The sequence below is a fragment of the Salvelinus sp. IW2-2015 genome, linkage group LG15 (genome assembly GCF_002910315.2).
Source record: "Salvelinus sp. IW2-2015 linkage group LG15, ASM291031v2, whole genome shotgun sequence".
In the NCBI taxonomy this organism is placed as follows: Eukaryota; Metazoa; Chordata; class Actinopteri; order Salmoniformes; family Salmonidae; genus Salvelinus; species Salvelinus sp. IW2-2015.
Window position 1 is genome coordinate 61,364,457 of NC_036855.1, and position 23,482 is coordinate 61,387,938.

The 23,482-nt window shown below is 39.7% G+C and overlaps 2 long non-coding RNA genes across 4 annotated transcripts; one reads left to right on the top strand and one right to left on the bottom strand.

Annotated features, from left to right (window-relative positions):
* Window positions 1–4,627: 4,627 nt before the first annotated feature.
* On the bottom strand, window positions 4,628–21,040 carry LOC111973740 (uncharacterized). 3 transcript variants are annotated; one of them, XR_011481084.1, is made up of 6 exons: window positions 20,577–21,040; window positions 18,524–18,749; window positions 16,486–16,574; window positions 14,788–15,129; window positions 5,603–5,764; window positions 4,628–5,511 (listed from the first exon to the last, which is right to left on the bottom strand). It is a non-coding gene; the product is annotated as an uncharacterized lncRNA (long non-coding RNA). The 3 variants fall into 3 exon arrangements; XR_002878635.2 differs by having other exon boundaries at window positions 4,628–5,764; window positions 20,736–21,040; XR_002878634.2 differs by having other exon boundaries at window positions 4,628–5,764; window positions 20,577–21,039.
* On the top strand, window positions 12,656–18,190 carry LOC139028844 (uncharacterized). Its single transcript, XR_011481085.1, has 2 exons — window positions 12,656–12,930; window positions 16,152–18,190. It is a non-coding gene; the product is annotated as an uncharacterized lncRNA (long non-coding RNA).
* Window positions 21,041–23,482: the final 2,442 nt, after the last annotated feature.

The following is a 23,482-nucleotide window of genomic DNA, read 5'->3' on the forward strand; positions in this document are numbered from 1 at the left end:
GAGCTGTTAGACTATAGGTGCCATGTTTAGTCACCTCCCTACTCCCCAGGACGGTTTAGTTGTTCCTCCATCCAAGAACGCCTCTTAGAGTGTAGCAATGTAAATAGATGAAATTATGATGACGAGTATTTCATTTATTTACATATTGTTACACGGCACATAAAAMATTGTTTTGTTCTCCTACGGCAAGCCTGAAGATTCATTTCTCAGTGATGGTAAGTATGAGGACCCTCAATGCCTCCCACTACAATAGGCCCTATCTATCTCCMTATGACAAGCAGAAAATCTGAGAAGAATAAATGAATGAATACAAATGATCTTGGAGTGCCATGTGACAGAACACCWGCAGTCAAGTTCCTGTGGCTGAGACAGAGTCTAGTCGGCTCGCCTGGGAGCCTGGGCTGTTTCACAAGCATTTTTCACATTCACACAACTAGTCTAGTTTAGGCTAGGCTGGGAGCATCATGGGAGTGGCTTCAGTTTACACTGTARACATACAGAATGTATTTACATTATCATACACGTTTCACCCCAAGCAAGAGTAGTGAGGATTCTGAAAGAGATGGGATATCTAAAGTCCTGTGAAATGAATTGTACTTTTAGTCAGGGATAAATGGTTTCTTTTGATAGTTAAAAACCCTTATAATGCAAGGAAAAATGTGTATATTATTGGAATTTTAAGTCTATTGTGCATTGAAAAACTGCAAGGTCAAGGTTACAGAGTATGGTTTTGAATATACTGTAATTAAAACACGTATATGTAATCCTTTATTACCTAATAGGGGATATGATTATAAGCATATTTCAGTGTCTGTAATCAAACGATCACACTTTCAGTGTCATTGTGAAAGAAATTCATGTCAGGAGTGTCAATGGAGTTCATTCCATTGGCCATTGGGGAATAGARGGACAAGCCACTTAAACTGCGGTCATCCCCTCTGACCCCTGGCTGCTCTAGAGGGCCCTGGGGAGACACTTAATAGCACTGACATCTAGGATTCTAACAGGTCGCTCTCTGAATCACATTCCAAGCATCGAAACCCGTCATCCCATCGTCAAAACTCATATTTTCTATACACTGTATTGTTATATTGCATTGATGAAAGCTATATTTGACATCATTCCTGAATATGAAGTGCAGACATTTTTTTAAAGTACCTGCATTTCAACATATCATTGCCCATTCGTTCCCCATGAACTGTCCGGTATCATAGAATGAAATGTAGAATTTAAGATACAACTCTTTACATAAAAATACATATTCTGAAAGGTTAAATTGATTATAATAGATGGGTAGTTATAGATTCACTGGATAAATTGTATGGGAAGAAATAGAGAAGTATAAGGAATAACAATGTTCATTTTATAAACTATCTACAAACTAGTTAATTGTCTATAAACTATGTAAACACTTCATCAACTACTGTATTTAGAAACCTTTTAAAATAGTTATTTGTTATCTTACTTGCCTGTTATCTATACGTTTAGGGAATTACAATGTCTTAAAACACCCCAGGTTTGTTGTGAGCAGGACATGTTAATAAGCACGTGCCACTTTATTGGTCTTTGCCGGGTCAAGCTGTCCCTTTACAAGGACAGMTCATAACCCTCTCTGGCTGGCGCACTCATCCAGCCCTGTTTGGCACTGGACTTGGAGATGGGATTGTCAGCAATATAGWCTCACACTCAGCTTACTGCTTGATCCCCTCCTGATACTAAAACACAATAAAGTGCACATTTATGATCATTTCTGTCATTGTGTTATAATTTCACCAAATTACATTCAGAGTGTCTTCTGAATGCTGTGGCTATTTGGGATAGCAAAATGTCTGCATTTTGACGGAAAGTAATAGCTTTTCCGACAAAAGAACGTGCAATAAACAATATTCTATTTGAACACTAACCCTAATTTGACCTTATGTAAAGCAATCCAGAAACTTTTTATTGTTGGCTATTGTATCTGCAATTAAACTTCCTTTAAGGAAGTAAACTCAACTGACTAGATTGTAAAGCTAGTGTAGTGTTCACGTATAGGGTATCTGAAGCYCTAATACATGGAGGCAAAATGTTACAAGTACGTATTATTTTGAGATGTTCTACTGTAGGCACTCTAGAAATCTAAGCTAATAAACGATTAACAAAGATGTATCGACATTATATTCTTATACCGTTAATTTCTATAGGCTAGATGTTTCATTAAAAAGGTGTCAGAGATAGGTGGCACATGACATGAAGCTCGTCATAAAACAATCTGTGAGAGAGTCAAAGATACTAAGTAACCAGCTGGTCTATGAGCAAATGAAAGCGACTTCATTTGGAACGGTCGAAAAGAAAATATAACTTTTGATAACCGTATTGGATATATTTAGAATAAGAAATCACGAGGTATTTTGGCATCGACTAAACGTTCGATTGGAGTGTGTTTCGGGCCAATCTATGACCAAATGTCAGTGACCAATGCAAATTATTCCCAACGTGGACGCGACTGATAATGCAGAGACAACATAGCCGTAAYTTAGTTGTCAGACACATGATCAATATCATTGCTTTACAGACTGGTTAAGCACAACACAAATTTAAATAATTCGCTGCTTACCTTAATCACAGGCTTTGTGAAAGCAATGATTCGTGATTTAAAAAAAATCTAAAATTCAGATGTAGGCCTAGCCTATTAATTTGGGTAGAATGTATTTGATTTTCAGATTCTTTTTTCTGCGGTCAATTCACGACGAAGCATCTTTGAGGGGAAAGACGAGTTGCTTGTTTTGAGTCGACGAGTCTGTGCTATCCAGTCTGAAGTCAAATGGCGAGTGATTGGCGATACTCTATCGAATTTAATAAAGAGCAATTAACAATTAAATGTTCAAAACGACAACCAACGCCTTCTGAGCGAGAGGGAGTTAGCTCAAGGAGGGAAACTTCTGCAGGAGSATGTCTGTATTCTGCACCACTGTGTCTCAACCGGCTCGCTCAACTTCTAGACTTTCAGTGTTTCTCTCTTTTTTGATTCACGTCTATTTTCTTTGCATGTTATTATGCCTTTGCACTTTAGATTTCGTCCAATCCTTTAGCATGATTTCATTTCTCTCAGCGTATGCCTTATTATGTTTTTGCAGAATAATTTTAGGTTATGTTCAATGTTTCTCAGCAATTACTTGTCATCTGTCACTCAAAATGCATATGCAAAAAATGTATATGAAAGCAGTTACCGATCAAAGACCAACAAACCTGAGAGCTTAGAATCCTTGGTAGGCTACTTTTTACAATTAATTTTAGGCTACTTCAGAAGACTTCATGAGGATGGTCTGTTTATGTCCAAACGGTTGTAGGCCTATATTCACATTTCAAAATAAGGCATAATATTCACACTCATCTGGTAAATAGAAGATCCAGACCAATCTACCAACAGCTTTCTATTGTGGTGTGCTTTCCAAGGTGCTGATACACATACTGTCTTTAAGAGCAACATACTGTCGTTCTCAGAGTCTGTGTCTCTAGGCTGCATTTAGACAGGCAGCCCAATTCTGATCTGTTTTTCACTTATTAGTCTTTTGGCCAATCAGATAATCTCTGAAAAAGATCTGATGTGAAAAGATCCGATGTGATTGGTCTAAAAAAAATCAGAATTGGGCTTTCTGTCTAAATGCAGACATATAAACTTCAATATCAATAATTTCTTTATTTCCAATCAAAAAAACACTAGAATCTTTTAGACATCTGTTGTATTATTTATTCTGTATACACATTCAATTCAAACAGCATAGAAGTCATGACAAGTCAGAACTCAATTACAAAAACATGTTTTGTAAGACGTTTGTGTACAAGTATGTGTCCCTTTCTTTATTGCAGGTATGTTCAAAACGGTCTATCTCTCTGAATAAGGATAATAATAATAATCAGGCAATGAGACAGCTATTAATCTGACTGCTTCAATACTGTATCCAACACATTTCATGTAGAACATTCCCTGATCACTATGAACACATGCAGATAATATTTGTAATAGGAAAAATGCAGCATTTGATGAATATATAGTAAATGGATGAAATCTTCACCAAACAATGTCTTTCTTTTCACTGTGACAGTCAAACATTAAACAACATTTGCAATACAGCCAGAGGGTGAGTCATTCACATTTATTTGCATAGAGTAGTCAGTTCTATTCATAAAGTAACTTATTGAACATGACWGAGGATAGACATCCAGAGAGCTTCTCTTGTAAGCAGCCCACACATTAGGGCACTGTAGTGCTTCTCTGAAGCCCAGCATACTCCAGAGTACTCTAAAGAGTACAATAGGGACCAAACCACACACGCNCAATCTACCAACAGCTTTCTATTGTGGTGTGCTTTCCAAGGTGCTGATACACATACTGTCTTTAAGAGCAACATACTGTCGTTCTCAGAGTCTGTATCTCTAGGCTGCGTTTAGACAGGCAGCCCAATTCTGATCTGTTTTTCACGTATTAGTCTTTTGACCAATCAGATCATCTCTGGAAAACATCTGATGTGAAAAGATCGGATGTGATTGGTWAAAAAAAAAATCAGAATTGCGCTTTCTGTCTAAATGCAGACATATAAACTTCAATATCAATAATTTCTGTATTTCCAATAAAAAAACACTAGAATCTTTTAGACATCTGTTGAATTATTTATTCTGTATACACATTCAATTCAAACAACACAGAAGTCATGACAAGTCAGAACTCAATTACAACAACATGTTTTGTATGACGTTAGTGTACAAGTATGTGTCCCTTTCTTTATAGCAGGTACGTTCAAAACTGTCTATCTCTCTGAATAAGGATAATAATAATAATCAGGCAATGAGACAGCTATTAATCTGACTGCTTCAATACTGTATCCAACACATTTCACGTAGAACATTCCCTGATCACTATGAACACATGCAGATAATATTTGTAATAGGAAAAATGCAGCATTTGATGGATATACAGTAAATGGAAGGAATCTTCACCAAACAATGTCTTTCTTTTCACTGTGACAGTCAAACATTAAAAAACATTTGCAATACAGCCAGAGGGTGAGTCATTCACATTTATTTGCATAGAGTAGTCAGTTCTATTCATAAAGTAACTAATTGCACATGACAGAGGATAGACATCCAGAGAGCTTCTCTTGTAAGCAGCCCACACATTAGGGCACTGTAGTGCTTCTCTGAAGCCCAGTACACTCCAGAGTACTCTAAAGAGTACAATAGGGAACAAACCACACACGCGCACACGCACGCGCACACACATCATCATATTTACATTAAGGTATGAACACATGTTGATCACATCCCTTTTATTTAACATCATACACACATTGTCTTACATTCTGCTGTAATATTAAAAGTTATGTTGAAACTATACACTCTCAGCCGGGGAGAAGAGAACATTGATTACCCAAGTGCAATATATCAGCAGATAATCTGTGCGCAACTTCTGCAAACAAAGTCTTCAAATATCTCCAAACATTGTCCTTACAGTAAATATCTCCAAACATTGTCCTTACAGTAAATATCTCCAGACATTGTCCTTACAGTAAATATCTCCAAACATTGTCCTTACAGTAAATTTCTACAAGCATTGTCTGTTAACTTTAGGGGCGATTCTTCAGTGCCCTCATTTCTTAGTGTTTGACTGGAGAGGATGCCAATGAGGAAGGGCCCAGGGCTCAGGGTTCAGGGCCCAGGGCTCAGGGCCCAGGGCTCAGGGCTGATGGAAGAGGCTTCGCCTGGAGGTTGTCAACACCTGCAGGACCTGGAGACACAGAGATCAGAAACAACATGTAAGRCACCCATGTCACATTGCTTAACACAGGAACCCAGAACACAGCGTATTGGCTAACTGTAAACAGTGACCAGTATTGTTTTAGGTTACAGTAAGATGGAGTGATGACAATGATCTTGGGCTTGACGCTTGATGGAATCTAGTTTGGAAGCAGAGAATGTGTCAGTCAGTGAATGATTGGTTAAAAACTAAATGTGGATGTACAGTCTTCCATCTATTTCTACATTGGGTTATTCAAAACACATTAACACCAGTTTCGGTACTTGGAGTACGCCAATAGAAATGTTATGAATAATAAGGACAATTGTATTACAGTATGTGCAAAGCAATTCCAGAGTGGATAGAAACAGAAAAGTGACTCATTTTACCAATACAAAGAATCATTGTGAATTCATGTGGGATATTGAAGTTTTCTGATAACTGTGTTTATTGCTTCATCCTTAACTGTCATCAACTTAACAACTAAGACAAATCTAGCTGCCTCTCATCAAGTTTTGAATATACACGGGGCAGTCTACCCGCACCATTACCAATTTCACCAAATTATATATAGAGAGGTTTCTGGACAATTTAATCCCACCGGGGGACTTGGCCAGACCCTTTCTCTGTCAATTTTCACCCTCTCCCTTTTTCAAGCCCCCTCTTTTTTTCTCTGCCTCCACAATGCGGGATCTCTCCCTCTTTCTTTTTTATGTTTTCTCATATATTTTTTTCTCTGCGGCCCCCCCCCCGCCAAACCCTCAGACAGCATGCAGCTTATGCAAATCATCAGCCTTTTATGCTCAATACTCGTCCTCAGTCCTGAATGAGACCTCAACAAAACACACACACACACTCAGGTTCATTTAAAATGTCCAAATACACATAGCCCCCAGTGTTCTCACTCAAAGTCTTTAGCGCCATTCCAGTCCATTTGTATTTGAAAGCCCCAACCTGACTGGATGAGCTCCAAGTTAGTAGGGTAGGCAGAGGCAGACAGATGAGAGTGTCCTGCTTCTACTGTCCCAGAGAGGGAGGGATGCATAGGAGAGAAAGATGGGATGGGAGAAAGATGGAGAGAGAGTGAAGGAGACAGGGAGGTAAGGAGTGAGTGATGGAGGGAGGGYGAGAGGGGAGTCTGATGAATATAAAATGTTCTCTGTGTTGCTGTGTTCCCAGGCTCTGGCCTGTGTGCTAGGGGACAGGAGGGGGACGGGAGGGGGACAAGAGGGTACCAGAGTGGGGGGACAGGGTGCCTTTGCCCAGCTGTAAGGGGGACCTAAGGGACTTCTCACACACTTTCTGACAGGCTGTCCCTTTCACCAGCACATAGCTGGGCCRGCCAGGCCTGCTACCATAACAACGCCGCAGCCCCTCTGTCATAGCAACGCCACGGAAACACCACAGAACACTGGGCTCCCCCAGCCTGCCTTGGACATGACCATGAGGGGAGAGGATGGGAGGGGGAGTTGACAAAAGTAGATGAAGAAGTACTGAATGTGAATCAGAGTCTAGACATTCCCACCGCTGTGAACTTGAACTTGACAGACAGCCTGAAATGTTCACAGGCCGTGTGAGTGATGGGCAGATAGAGAGATACAAGCAGCACAATGGAGGTGACGACTATCTAGTGATACATTTCCTTAACCTTTTTCTAAATGATCCCACAATAAATGGATACAAAATGCCTTTATTTATGATGAAGTGGTCATTAAAACTTGTTTGGTTGACCAATTGGTTGCCCACATTTGGTGAAAACACCATAGCCTTTAGCTAGGGCTGTTATGGCCGCTGTCTCCATACTAATGCCTGTAAGCTGAGGCAGGSCCATGTCTGGGGGTCCAGGCTGTTTATGGCCACTGGGCCATGGGAAGAAAAGAGATGTGAAAGGTCCCCTGTTGCCGTTACAAAGCTGAGAACAACCCTTGGCGGGATAATCGCGTTTATCCGCAGATTAAGACGAGATCGCAGCTGAGGTATCCTCACAGGAGGACAGGGAGTGTAAAACATACAATCTTTAGACAAAGCTCAGAGCAGGGTGTGTGATTTAGTCCCTTTTATGGACAGGTTATAACATTGAATGTGATGGAAGATTACTTAAATGTGTTTGTCTACATGGGTCTGAACCCACCAGTCAGTTGTTAATTCTGCCTGGATCATGGTGAAAACACGGTATTGATTCATTGGTTGTGTTTAGCAGGCAGGTTTGATAAAATCCACAAGGCTTCAGCTACAGTCAGTCACAGTACAATGTGGGATTTGGGAACCACAGCTTTAGGTGTTCAGTGGAGGTGTTACAGAAGCGTTCACAGTAATCATTCTATTCTTATTGTTAGCTCATTCTCTAACAGCCCACTTGACCTCATGAGAAATGGSAGAATAGAGCTACGGTAACACTCTGAAAAGAAAGAACTCATTTTATAGTCATAACCCAAGTATGATTGGTATCTTGCATTTGATTCAGATTGAGCTCCTTAGTGGGATAATACAAGGTGGTTCCAGACAGCTCCCAGACCCTGTTCACCCAGTCTATTAATATGCCAGCTGCAGCCTCTGCCACATGGAAACACAGACAGACACACAGAGGCAGACAGTACAGCCCCTCCCCCAACACACACACTGACTGTCCACACACACATATAAACACACAGAAGTGTTAATAAGTGCATAAAAACAGCACTATGATACTATGCATAAATACACACATAACACACACACACACAAGCACACACACGTAACACTTTCCCAGCACGCACATACTCCCCACCACGTTACATTCTGAATGGATAAACCTGTTAACGCTCAAAACATATTTTCTCTCTCATTACAACTGTTTCAAACATGATATTTAAGTGAGGTCTTCTGTGCTATCCCTCTCACATTCTCTGTCATTACTTTTGTTTACCTCTTATTCTTTGTTCCTGCATACATTATTACCTATTATCATTGTCTGAATGCTTGCTGTGAATATTGTTGTCTGCCCCTTGGTAAAAAAAAAACCAACTTCTCTCCCTCCTTTCTCTCTCATTTTCCCTCTGGCTGCCTCCTTTTACAGGGTAATATATTGTGATTCCATTTAATTAATAGCCTGTCTGTGCAGAAGGGAATCAGGAATACAGTCTGACACCCAGTTCAAATGTAACACGACATTCTCAATGCCAAATTTGTTAATCCATACTAACAAATTATGCTTTTTTAAATCCTAAGATTCTGTAAAGATTTTACATCTGTGAATTATTGAAAATTGTTCTCCCATAAACAACCATTAATATGCTGGCTGTTATAGACACAAGGTAGTTGAAGCTTTTATGAGGGGCAGTAACCCCCCAGCGTACTCAGTGAATTTTAAACACATGCCTCTGATTATCCTTTAAGTTATTATTTTAACAGTGCAACATCATTTAAAAAATAGCTAATTTAGGGCTTTAAACTAATTTGATAATTTGTGCAAACAAACACACACACACACACACACAACCACCACACACACACACACACACACACCACACACACACACACACAACACACACACCACACACACACACACACACACACACACCACACACACACACACACACACAACACAACATACATACATACATACATACATACATACATACACCACCACACACACACACAACACACACACACACACACACACACACAACCCTGAGACACATTTACTAACATACATAGAAAAACGGGGGAGGGGGGCTGCTTTTCCAGGGGGCACTCTCATGGTTTTGGCGCTAATGCAGGCATCTGGCAGTGTCTGGTCTGGAGCGTCTTTCCACCCCATTACCCCCTGTGTCTCCTGCAGCACCCACACACACAATGGTGGGAAAGAGGGGTGGTGGACCTCCGTCAAGAGCTCTCCTCACAAAGCAGTCATTGTGGAGGGGAGCCAGGAGCAGAATGATAATGTGGACTCCATCTACTGTTTACCAACAGGCAGACTAGCTACAGACAGACAGCTGCAGTACACAGTGCACTACACCGACCTGCAGCCCTGCAGCTCAGGCTCAAAGATCACAGCTCACTGTTGCTCTCTGCTCTGTTCCCCAGTGCCAGGGGCTAAAAGAAACATTTAACAGGAATCTGTATGGTTGTTTTTTGTACGTGGGTGAGTGTGTGTGTGTGTGTGTGTGTGTGTGTGTGTGTGTGTGTGTGTGTGTGTTGTGTGTGTGTGTGTTGTGTGTGTGTGTGTGTGTGTGTGTGCATGCATGTGTGTCTTTCTGTTCACGTGTGCATTTCAGACTTCCGTGTCTATGGGCACCCTACAATGTGGTATTGTCAATTGCGGAAAGATAGCATTGTCCATGCTCTTATAGAACACATTTAAATCCAGCCAGGTCACTCGTGATACAAGTCAATATTAGACGTCCATCAATGTCTGAGGACATCGGGAGATGATGTGGAAACCGGCCACCTGAGGCAACAGTGAGTGCTTTTACAGTCAAATAGGTTTGGGGTTTGCTAGGTGTTGTGGACAAGATGGAGGATGGGCTTAACGTTGCATGTTCTAATTCAGCAATAGAAGTTGTTTTTGAGATTTTTGTTTTAAACCTATCCCAAACCTTAACCCTTACCTTAACCATTCAGAGTTAACGCCTAACCTTAAGACTTTGGAGTTACAGTAGTGCCTAAACTTAACCCTAACCTTAAAAATGTGGAGCTAACGCCTAACCTTAACCTTAAACACTTTGAAATTTGACATTTGGAATAACTTTGAAATGTGACATTTGAGAAACATGGATGAACGTCTAATTCTGACGTGAGACTGTGAGAGCTTGTTGTTCAAATCAACGTGTTTGTTCGTACAGCCAATGTCTAATTAAAACAGTACATCTACTCGGCACATGTGCATGCAGAACGCAACATCACCAGTCATTACATTAAAAACATCTGCCTTAACCTGGTGCTGTCCTAGGTGCTGAATTAGATTCCAATGCTGCTGCATTGCACTGACAAACCACTGATTACATACTGTACCACTGGCTCCCACCACATCACCACCAAATAATTCACTGTGTCCAGCGTTAACAATCAGGGTTGAAGACAATGGGGAGATATGCATGTAGACTACTGTAARAGCAATAGTCTTCTTCATTAACTGGGAACTAGGCCATATGAAATCAATCCTCCCAATGAAAACAAAGAGATCAGTCATGTTTACAGATTTCATAACCTTTAAACCTGTCAACCAGGAGGKTTATAGACAGAGCATTCTCTATATCACCCCCCCAATTAGTAGTAAGAATCATCCAAATACAAGCCCACTGTCTCTGAGTAAATGGGACATGAAGCATCAGGATCAAAATACGTCTATTTTAGTCCCACAGTCAGTCTGAAACGGAACAGTCTTTTTATCTGCGTTCATGTGTTGAAAGTAGAATATACAGTAAATGAGAATTTTATGACAGATATTTGGTGGAAAAGGATCACTGTAAGAACTTTCTCTCACATGAATAAAAAATGACTCACATCCGTGCTCTGCGTAGAATAGTTGCTATGGCACCTAATCCACATAGTGGAAATTATTAATTAATTGATACAAGCCAGATGTGATAGTATTCGAACACAGGAATAGACTTAACAAAGCATATTCAATGTCATAGGCTTTACCTTGGGCGCGTGCACACACACACACACACACACACACACACACACACACACACACACACACACACACACCACACACACACACACACACACACACACACACACACACACACACACACACCACACACAACACACACACACGCACATCATCATCATCATATTTACATCAAATGCTATTAATTATGAGATTCCCTACAATTGATCGTAGGTTTAATTTACACATTGTGTGTAGAGCTAGTCCTTTGCTTCTTCCAGTAAGCTTCTTTATATCTGCTGCCCATCCCTGTATTCTACGCAGTGACACATCTGCGATGGAGGCCTTGAGAATATGCAAATCAGGTATGAGGAGGCKCCTCCCCCCTATGGAGAGACTGCTAGTCTAATTAAAGCTRGCTTGGGCATTAAAGGCACAGTTACCCTTTGTTGTATTAAAGGCATAGTGGATTTCCTTCATCATATTAAAGGCACATTTTTTTCTTTGTTATGTTAAAGCTACAGTAATCTTTGATTGTACTAAAATACATAGTGGTTAWTCATTTATCATCCCATGTACTGTACATGATGATGAATATATGCAAGTATGGGTAGGCTAGGCTACTGTAGATCTTTCATCCAATGCATGTAAGATGTATAATCACTCAACAAACATTGTGATTTTATTTTTGTTTGTGCAAACAATTAAGCAGACATTTTTTGGAATACAAATAAATGTTTCTCCAAATGAATGCTATTTCCCTACATGATTTAGTGGGGTATTATCCCGTAATCAAAATCTCATAGAAACATAATATACCATATGATGTCAGGTGGAATGTGTCTATAGGCCTGTTTTTTGTAATTAAATGAAATCATAATTTAACAATTGACATTATATTTAACATATAGGAGGCATTAGGCTATATGTATTATAAGTCACTCTCTCTTTGTATCTGGTGTGGTTTTGTTTGGCTGCCATAAAGGCTTCATAGAAAGATACACTACTGTAAGAGATGATCTACACTGGCTTTTACATTTCATTAGTTACAGTAAAGGGACTTCAGGATTMAGGGGATATTCGGTTAAACTGGATKTTTTTACATTTGGCAAAAATTAATCKCACATTTTCCACTTTGCTGTCGCYTGTCTCGTGCAGCTAAACCRCACGRGCATACAAGGCTGRAGCSCGCGCCTCTAATGTGCTGCTGTGCCTTTAAAGAGGGCTCTGSWTTCTCTCCTCGTTTCTATGCAATTATGTTAATATYCAGAGCTTGTCTGGTGCTCTTCATTAACGGCTGCAGTTGCATCATTGTTTCCTTTATTTGTTATCTCTGTAAAGCCAATGATTCAGTAACAGGCTATATTTTGGTGTTTTCTTCCTTACAAATATGTGGTCTTTAATAGTGATGGATTAAGTAGGCCATATGTAAAGTATTTTTATAAATATTAGCGTTTATTTGTCGTTTTCTATTGCAAATTATCCTATCTCAAGGTCGTGCTTTGCATCGGGTTTGTGTTGGACATCGGTTTCTAAATAGGCAGACAAGGTCCTACCTTCAGTGAGTATGCGAATAATTTCTTGTTCAGAAGAATATGATTATTTATTTTCGATATCAAATATTTTCAGTACATTGTCAGATTACATACATGTAATATTGCCTTGCAGTCTCTGTAATATTAGACTTTGTGAAATTCAGTTTAACGTTATATCAACCACATAACCTACATTAGGTAGCATACCTTTTTTTCATTTATCATGCCATATTCATATGCCTAGCTTGTTAATATAATTGTCCAGCTAATTGTCTCAACGTGTCATTTCTAAGTTGCATGGCAACAGCAGTCTGTGCAATGAAAGCAATGACCTGCTCGGATCATTATAATAAGTTCATCCTGTACTGTGACCAAGAGACATATTTTCAGTTCAAGTTGAGGTGCCTATAAGGTAAACTTCAATACCTATGTCCTCTCAAACTATTATAGAAACATCTATAGTGTATAGAAATATATTCTATAGAAATACATTTGCCATGTTARATTGACTGATAATTTAAAGCTATGAAAAATCATACTCCAATTATACTCTTCACCATAACCCAGATGATAATATCAACAGAACATGTTGTACAGTACACCATCCAACATGACTGGTAGGCCTAGCCTACAGTACTGTACATCCTGTTTCCCTCTCTATGATAAACACACAGATACAACCATAGTTGCTGTTGTGTTATTTTGTGAATATGCACATTTTTCATGACAGATGTAAATAGATAAAAAAGTGATGATAATAAGGATATATAAACTGTAGTTCATCTCTGTTATACATAAAGACAACATCTGAAATGACTGAAACTACTTTGGGCGAAATGAGTCACCCCCGGTGCACATTTGTCCTTTTTTTAATAGTTTTATAGCTTAATATCAAGTAGCCGAAGTGACCAAGAGTGGAAGTAAACAATGAGGTGCAATGATGGAAAATTAAAATGTCTATCACTTTGTYTTTTGTAATTCCATGTGCAACGTAAGCAATATCCAGATCTTTGAAATTACAGAATATACAGCAACAATTGTAGCTCGAAGACATCTGGTAAGGTGCATATGAATGTTGAAATTATGTACAATAGTCGTGAAACATAGAAGATGTACGTAGGTATTAGACACATTATAGTATGAGGTATGAATGCATACACAATAGACGTATCGCGAGTGAGACAGAAGTTGTAAGCTAAGTATGAGAAAACAGTGGGTTTAGATGTGAGACACATATGTAAGATGTATGTATGAGACAAACAGCGGTTTGAGATGTGAGGGTTGATTGTAGGTTTGAGACTGATTGAAGGTGTAATGACTAAAGAGTGAGCTAGCTCTGCTCTGTGGCTGAAGGCCACAAGGACATCATCATCATCATCATCTCACATGACCAGATTTATGTAACCTGAGAGTGCAAGGATTGTGTGTGTGTGTGTGTGTGTGTGTGTGTGTGTGTGTGTGTGTGTGTGTGTGTGTGTGTGTGTGTGTGTGTGTGTGTGTGTGTGTGTGTGTGTGTGTGTGTGTGTGTGTGTGTGTGTGTGTGTGTGTGTGTGTGTGTGTGTGAGAGAAAGATATATGTTCAAAATTAGGATTATTTAAGAGATAAATATTTATTCATATGGAAATACGTGTATTCAAAAAATCAAACAAGGCTATTGTCAGTTCGTTAATGCAATGCCTCGTTAACATTAAAACAGTAATGGATGGGGCTGCTTTTTCTCTAGCCTACAAGCATTAATTTATCTAATATCTCCTAAGCCCTGCCACACTCGTTAGCCAGTTCAGACTGGAGGGGAAGATGAGAGGGCTYARYGAGGCTAGCCTACTGATGAGGYGAGTGATGGATAAAAGCCTGATAGAACRAATGGTGCAGCCAGCCCTACCTCATGCCAACACAGCCATTTTAGGAGCAGCAGCAAGACTCTCCATCAAGATGGCTTCCGTAGCTCAGCCCCAGTCAGTCACACAGAGTCCTCTGGCTGCCTGCGAGGGGGGCCGCTCTAACTGGCAGCTCCTTTGTCCCCGTTGGCACAGGGTGGAGGCATCTCGCCCGTCRTTTTCTCCGGGGGCACAGATGGCACCAAAGGCTTCCGGTGATGGAGATTTAAGGGAAGAGGGACAAGGYGGTTGGCCTTTTTCTTCCCCTCCTGCTTTCTGTTTTTTTGTGACGACTGTGCCACTTTRCCCTRGCTCAATCCAGACCTGGTGTGAATGGCTGGCAGTCACTGTGGAGGAAATAAAGCACAAAACAGACCCCCTTTTATCACTGCCATGGCAACTACCACATAATCTGTCTTTAGGYAAATAAAAGGACAGAATAACTGTAATTCCTTTGTATCTGACAGTCACACCACTACAAGGTACTAGACTCTGGGTGATGCTTTTTATAGTAATCTTAATAGAGTGAATAATTAAAACAGTCTTGTTATTTGACACAAGCAATGGTGTACAGTAGGCTGTATGGCATATATTGTACTGGCTTTGTGCTATCCATAGTGGCTGCAATGTTGCTTTAGTGTGTATGTGAGCCTGCTGTCGTTTCAGACCGTGGGAGGGGTCAGTGTATTAGAGACAATAGAGAACGAGCCGCTCTCAACATCGTTAATTAATTAAAGGGGTTGCCAGCTCGTCAGAGAGTGGTTAGATGCCGGGGAGAAAAAACATTACCCGCCAGCCACCCTACATCTTGCCAGCAKAAAATGCTTTGTTGTGGTGCGTTGTCCCGTTTAGCAGATGGTCTAATGTAAAGAGTGTACTTGTTCATCAAAAGTTATTTATTTCACAAAAAGATTCATGATTAAATTGATGTAAAAGACACTCATAATACTAATTTATATTTTAGCGTTCAAATCTATGCCTTCATGAATAAAAGGAGGAAATAGTTTCAGGCTGTAAGATGTACTCAGAATAGCAATCTGCTTGCTACTGTGTCAGGTCAAATGAATTTAGAGTCCATAAAGGAGGTTATTCTATGATTAGCCTATAAAAGCAGAGAATGAGAGAGGGAGTGGGAGATGGAGACTATAGTTCCTCCATCTTCAGGGAGAATGCATTTTTGAAGATCAGTGAGGAACGTGGGTGGTGGGTGGGTGGCGGGTCGGAAAACAAAACCCAGATGAGATGAAACAGGCAGACAGCCTCTTTGTAAACAGAATGGATTCAGAGGAAAGAAGTGGCTGAAGCAGATGCTGAAGTTTCAGCGTTTTTCCTCCTTTACTCCTCCTCTGCTCTTTCCTCCTTTCTGTAGTACAAAGCTGAAGGCAGCAGCGTCAGAACCTGACGACTACAGGGAGCCAGCTCAGATCTGGGTCACACTGCCACCAGCACAAACCAGGAACATACTGGAGCTTTTACACATCTCCATCTCCACCAAGGCTCCCATGGAGGCATAGAGAAACCTGAAGCCAAGAGGCACGGAGCTGCATCCTAGCACCTGTCATTCACACCCACATTGGTTCATGTTCATGTTCTGTTTTCAACCTCTCTCTCATATTCTCTCATCTCTCATCATGCCTCTCTATATCTGCCATTAGCTGTTACTCTACCATATAATATGCACATGTACTGTATACCTTACTTACCATATAGTAGACAGCGTGTGCTGTTCACACTGCAGAGTTTCAGTGTGTATCTCAGGCAGCCACTGCAGTGACAAGGGCACTGGATCAACCTTTAACAATAACAAAGACATTTCCAATACAATACAATGCATAGTGAAAAAAAAGCTAATCACATCCATTACAACAATACGCTTGAATTCTCATCACTAACATTCAGCCTCAATTAATTTGATAATTGTCGGGTTATAGAATAGTCATGCCAAGGGTTCTTCTACAACATTCAAAGGACAGTTTATATGGCTTAGGCCTAGAGAAGAATAGAGTGGTGAGATAGGTGTGGTTGATTTAGATAATGTCTCCATTCTTCTTTGTTGGGACTTGTATGGACCAGAGCCTGCATTACAGATATTGATGAGGAGATTCAGATAGGCAGGCTGGAGGTGGTGGACACAAGGCTTTTGTTTTGAGTATGTAGAGGTCAATCAGAATGCAGTTAATGAATAAGGTGAAGGTACAATAAATAATAATAGATGGATATTTTAAACATAAATTGAGATTGATCAGAATACGACGTGTTCAAATCAAGTGAGTTAATAGTAGTTGTTCATTTCCATCATCAACAACTAGCCTACTCTCAGTATTAAAAGACATGAGGAGGAATTTAGATATCGGCAACACTTGGGTAATGTAAAGCTCACAATAAACATCAAGAGGATGCGGTTTTGGTTAAGGACGAGATATTCAGAATAGCGACTGGTGGATCCTACGTCACTGGGTTGACCAGTGGATATTCTAAATTGTCTGGTGACACACTTGAATGGAGAGATCCGTCCGGTCGTGGGAAAAGCTCGCTTGAACGGTTTCAACAAATCCAGCGTATAGCCTCCTTTACTGAATCAAACCAATTAGCCAGGAGCGCGCTCCAGCCATTGAGCGCCACTGTAGGCTCTGAGAGGAGTTGTTGGTTGAATGAAAATGCATCCCCGGATTTGGTTCTCCAAGAGAAGCTATAGAAGTTGCCTTTTGAGGGACAGCTATAGCACCGTGAAGGGCCAGTCAGAAAGTCCAAATTGAGACACTTGAATCATTTGGGCGATTAGGTGTGCACACAATGCGTAAAGGTATTGTGTGACTCACATGGGAGGTATAATGCATTTCAAATCTACAAAAACCATGAATATCTTAAGTGTTATTCCTTTCTAGGTAACACAACTCAATGTGAGAACACAACTACATGTTTTTATTTCTGAAATTATGCGTTTATGTAATGACATGGATCTCTTGACTTGATATCGACTGAAAGATATCCTTAGCCTACGTCTATTCAGAATATCAGTGCAAGGGGTGGGCAAAGCCTACATAGCTCATCTTAATCAGGACAGCTTTTTTCATAGGCGTTGGACTACAGTAGGCCCAAATACGTCATAAGGGCTAATATCGGCCATTTTCTGGAAAATCACAACGTTTCCACCTTTTTAAGAATGATATCAATATGAGCTACAAATCTTAATCCATTTCATTAAACCTTAATTCATTATGTGTTTGCGTGTACGTAAACCTGATTTATGCAGTGAGAACTATAAGGAATACAGCCTCAACTGTGGATACTTTGATGCGACAAAGCTTTATTCATATTCAGGCCTGAATACCAATTGTTACAGTTCACTCATATGACTGGATAAAGTTATGTATTCCTCTGAACGGAATAAATACTTTTTCTGAAGTATTTTTCGTTTTAGAAGATGTTTTAGGCAAAAACACTCCAGATGCTTTGCGTGATGGAATAAATAAATATATAAAGAGTATTCTTGCTCCAAGCATACTAAACAAAAGTGGGACAAATATACACTTCAATTCACAGCATGATTGTAGAAAATGTTGACTTTTCATTTAAAGGCATGCTATAAAGATTATCCTACTTATATTTTGAGAATATCTTCTCTAAATTAAATAAGAAAACGTATTAAAAATAATTTCGGATTGTAGCAGGTTTTGAGGAATTCAGAAGTGTTTCAACATATGTTTATAATAAGTGACTAGGGAAATTGTTATAACTTACCGGAAAGGCACTGAGGTATTGGCCTGTAATTGCATAACAATTATGTTATTTTGTGTCTTTACTCCCAGACACCATTTATTCCTGTCCGAGTCGCAGGTTTGGAGGACATTCCTACWTTCGGTTAGCTAGCTTTATGACGGCCGAGTAACACTCATACAGCTAGATAACCAAAGATAGCAACCGACTCCTTCTCGTACATACTGTCAGAGTATCGTATGGGTTCCACCTAACATGAAAAATAAACATTTTGTTAATGCAATAATTAGCATAAAAATTATATTGCTACCACCAATTGGTATCCATAAATGTGCCCCCTTCCCCCCCAAAAGATAATAATAATAAATAGGCCTACATCAATAGACATCAATAGAAATATCTCCGATTATTAGTTGATGTGCAGGACATGGGGTCGATGAATAAGACCCTGGGAAAGGTTTTAATCTGTCTCCATCTCTAACTACTCTCACTGATATAGACCCATGCATGGTGACATCACTAGCATGTAGGCCTATAGGCCTACAAGCCTGGCCTGGACGTGCAACCAGCTTCCCGCATTTTGTGAAAGATCCATAAATTCTGCATAACTTAAATCATCGCCATATTAAATCCCGAGTCACTTTAGAGTAAATCGATCAATAGACTCTCAACCAGTGGAGGACTTGGCTAACATTGAAATGTTCTATTTATAGGCCTATAGTTCTGCTCCCATACACCATCACCATCTTCACCACTTAGCATTCCACTCCCACTACATATATTATGACAATAATGAGGATCAATTCATGTAAAAACATATCACAGGCGATTTAATTGCATCAATTGGCATCGTATTTGCACGCAGTAGGTACGTTATTATAGGCCTAGTGACTTTTTCAGAAAAATAGCCTGTGTCTATTATGGCACTATACGCATGGCACTATACGTCACCTATGATCATTACAATGAAATTATATGATGATTATTATTATTATTATTACTGTCATATTATTATTGGAATCCTTAGTCTATAGGCTATGTATATATCTCGATATCATTTAGTTTCTTACCCCTCCTGGAAAAATGGATCTATTTCAAAAGATCATAGAGGACACCCACACTAACACACAATTGGGCTATTCATTCACTAATTCATTCATTTCTCACAAGAGAGTGTAAAAAACACAAGCTAAATCATGTCATCATGTAGAACGCGTGTAGGCCTTTAGACCATCATTATTTTACCGGGTTTAGTATTGTAGCTAGTCTATCTATAATGAGCCTTCTGCACATGTTTTAATAAAGACTAACCTTGTGATGAACCCACGTTTCCCTTTATCAGTGCGTCTTACGTCATAGCTTTTAATTGAAAAAGTCACGAATAATAGTGATCTTGTAAGCAATTTCCAAATAATTTCGATTTAACACATCAATAATTTAACACAACGCAATGTTGTTTGTTATTAATATAATGCAACAATTAAAAGATTTACAGAAATTGACACAACTTTATTGCTATGTTACAGAATAGCCTAAATAATTGCATATTTGATGTACATGTCTTTGTATGTGGGTGACATTACACATCCTAATCTATGGATGAGGATATTCCTACAAAGCAGTTAGGTTACCAGGCTATAGGCTACATTTGAAACTGCCCAATTTCATCACACCGACTATCTTACTAAATGAATGTAAAAAAGAATATAACCAATATACCATAGAGATAAAACCCTTAGCAGTATATACATGACCAAAAGGACTGCGTTTATTTCACAAATAGGCCTATACATGTCATAGAGGCTATACAGGGCGATGTAGATCTATCCGCGCTTTCGACTATATAGGCCTAGGCTACAGTTGATCAGATCCGACACAGGTTAATTTGTCCCATAATTAGCCAACTTTATGTAGACTAGATCAATTCAGACTCTTTAACACTGTATATAAATATATAATTGATGGTCAGAATTGATGGCTGCGATATGGTAAACAAAGATGAGTGTCTGCAGCTAGCGGTAGGCTATATAGCCTAAAATAAACTCATATCGACGTCTATTGAATAAGGAATCCTTACTTTTCAATGTGAGGAAATTTGTCCTGGTTCTTTTGCCATCCAATGGAGGGCTGCGCACCCGCGTGGAAGACAGCAGTAAGGGTTCCGGTATAGGATGAGAAGCATATGGCTAGCCTATAGAATAGGTTTTTACCGAGGAAATGAAATCAGATTATTTACCTATTATTTACCTGACAGTACAGAAAACGATAAACGCTTCTCATCCCAAATCCGCCTTCGAAGCAGGCGGAGGCAGCCGGTTTCTAAAAGGCGCTGTCGATGCTCAAACCGATCCATGTCGAATTGGTGGTTTATTTCCGAGGTTGTGAGATCCCTTAACCGTTATTTCACTTGTCTCTCGTGGATGGCATACGAGATGGTATCTCTCTACGGATTATAAATCAACGCGGTCCTCCCGTGGCCCGTTAGTTTATCCATTGTGGCTCTCCTCGGTGCCTCCGTTGCTCTCACTACCCTGAGAGCATAGAGTTTTTTCTCTAAATGCTTCTTCCTCTGACAGTTCTCTCCTGCAGTGACGTCACTCCAGCAGCAAACGGCCGAGTGACCAATCACAGACAGGCTCCATAGAGGGAAAGTGTGTGTGTGTGTGTGCGTGTGCGTGCGTGTGCGTGCGTGCGTGTGCGTGTGTGTCAGGTACAAGAGTGAGCATGCACGTGTGAGTTAAGCATGCTTTGCGCGTATGCCATTATGTGAGAAAGCGCTTTTTCTATTCATTTTTAAGCTATAGGCTACTTGAGATAATATTACCGCCTGTTTATTATACTATATAAGAAAAATATCGAAAGAATACCCCAAACTTGGTTTCTTAGTGCAAGGGGTAGGCTACAATTTGATTGCACGGGTTTTACGCACGTTTGGTGACTTTTACGCAGGTTTATACCTGTGTGTGTGTGTGTGTGTGTGTGTGTGTGTGTGTGTGTGTGTGTGTGTGTGTGTGTGTGTGTGTGTGTGTGTGTGNGTGTGTGTGTGTGTGTGTGTGTGTGTGTGTGTGTGTGTGAAATAGAAATAGCTAAACACCTCTTTAATACCCAAACCATTTAGCCCTTAAAAGCACCTTATAGAGGCAAGCATTATGACAATGTTATTACTACAGTAGTATTTGTGTTTATTAGATGTACCCCCCCATTAATTCTGTATGAATGTTATTGGATGACGACGTACTGAGCTAGGCCTAGTATTGCACAATCCACCTTTGGGTTTTGGTGTGGCAGATTTAAATTAAGCTAATTCGGATGAAATAGGGTGCTAGAATAGGCCTATCATCGAAGGAGAGAGAGGGAATCTATTGAACTGGATTTTGCCTTGTAGTTCTGTGCTTTGATACTATACGTGCTCAGTCTAAGCTCTGCTCTGTGGTATATGTGCTCAGTAAAGATGCTGTGTAGCTATTCATAATACATTAACTATACATCTGTTAATGTAATTTCTATGTCTTTATCATATTTATTAGGCTATATTATCCTAGTTTTTAGTATTACATTTTTTTTCTCCAACCGTTTTGGCAAACTGTCCAGATGGGCTGTGGGTTAGTGCGTGCTATGTGATGAGACGTAATCAATGCAGCTTGCTATATCTTCATTTATCAGCTGAGCTATTTAGACCTGCAGTCTACACTTTTAGCATGAGCATTTTCTTCTCGCTAATCCCCCTTTTAACCTTTAATGCTTGGCACTCTCCATGTTTCATGATTGAAAGCAGATATTCTACACCATAACGTTCCGGTCCAGCAGTGTATGTAGCCAATAGGCAATGAGAATAGAGAAAATGCAAATACTTTATGGAGGGTAAACGATTTTTATGGTTCATGAAATGTCGTGATCTAATTTCTGTAAACTATCAAACCGACTGAAGTTTCAATTAAGTTTGAAATATCACAGCCAACAAATCAATCTTAAAGTAACTCAAAAAGCTATTTGGACTATGTTTTGTGGATATACAATTTTCCCCAGGCTTGGAAGACGAAGTTCTTGAACTTATCTCTGATCTCCTTTCTCCGTTTGGCCCCAGTCGGACAGGGAAGTAGAGAAAATAATATGCAGAGATACTTTTTTTATACCATTTGTACCATTTGTGTACCATTTAGGTACCATTTTGGATGGTGGACCAAACAAATGTAATTGATGATTATACGAGCTCTCAGTGATGGAGCACCTTGTAATAAAACTGAGCTTAATATGTTTTGAATAGAAATACATTTATTTGCGAGACAACGGCAAAAAGGCATAAACAGACAATGAATGGTACGTTATTTTTTAAAGGCTTTTTGGAGTAGGTATACTAACTGGACAGGCTTGACTGTGCATTTTGTCTAATGCAACAACAACAAAAAAATTGGTACTGAAGGCATTCTAATTTTTATTTTTGGTTAAATCATATGGTTATACCTGTGTGAAGCAGATTGTCTTTACTTGGCTATTTACTCAGTTAAATCACACACACACGAACGCACGCACGCACGCACGCACAGACGCACGCACACACACTATATATCTTCCTCTATTATTTCTTATTTCTCGTGTTTTTCTTATTTTAAATTTTTCTTATTAGTTATACTTTTTTATATTGAATACTGAACTGTTGGGTAGGGCTTTCAAGTGAAGTATTTCACTGTACTTGTACATGTGAAAAATAAACTTTAAATACACACACACACAATCTTTATCTCACACACATATGGAATTTCGAATGGATAAAAATGCATGGATATTAGGCCATGTGTGTATCATATTAATGAATCGATCATAGACTCATGTCATGGACTAATGTCACGAGGGACTTTGTGGGGTTGATGGCTCAGGCAGTGACAGAACACGTCGCGGAGAGAGCGGATCAGTTCTTGACCTCTAAACCCTGGGTTTTGTTATAACAAAGTGGTGCTTTCACTGAGTCCGGTCTCTCCATGTAGA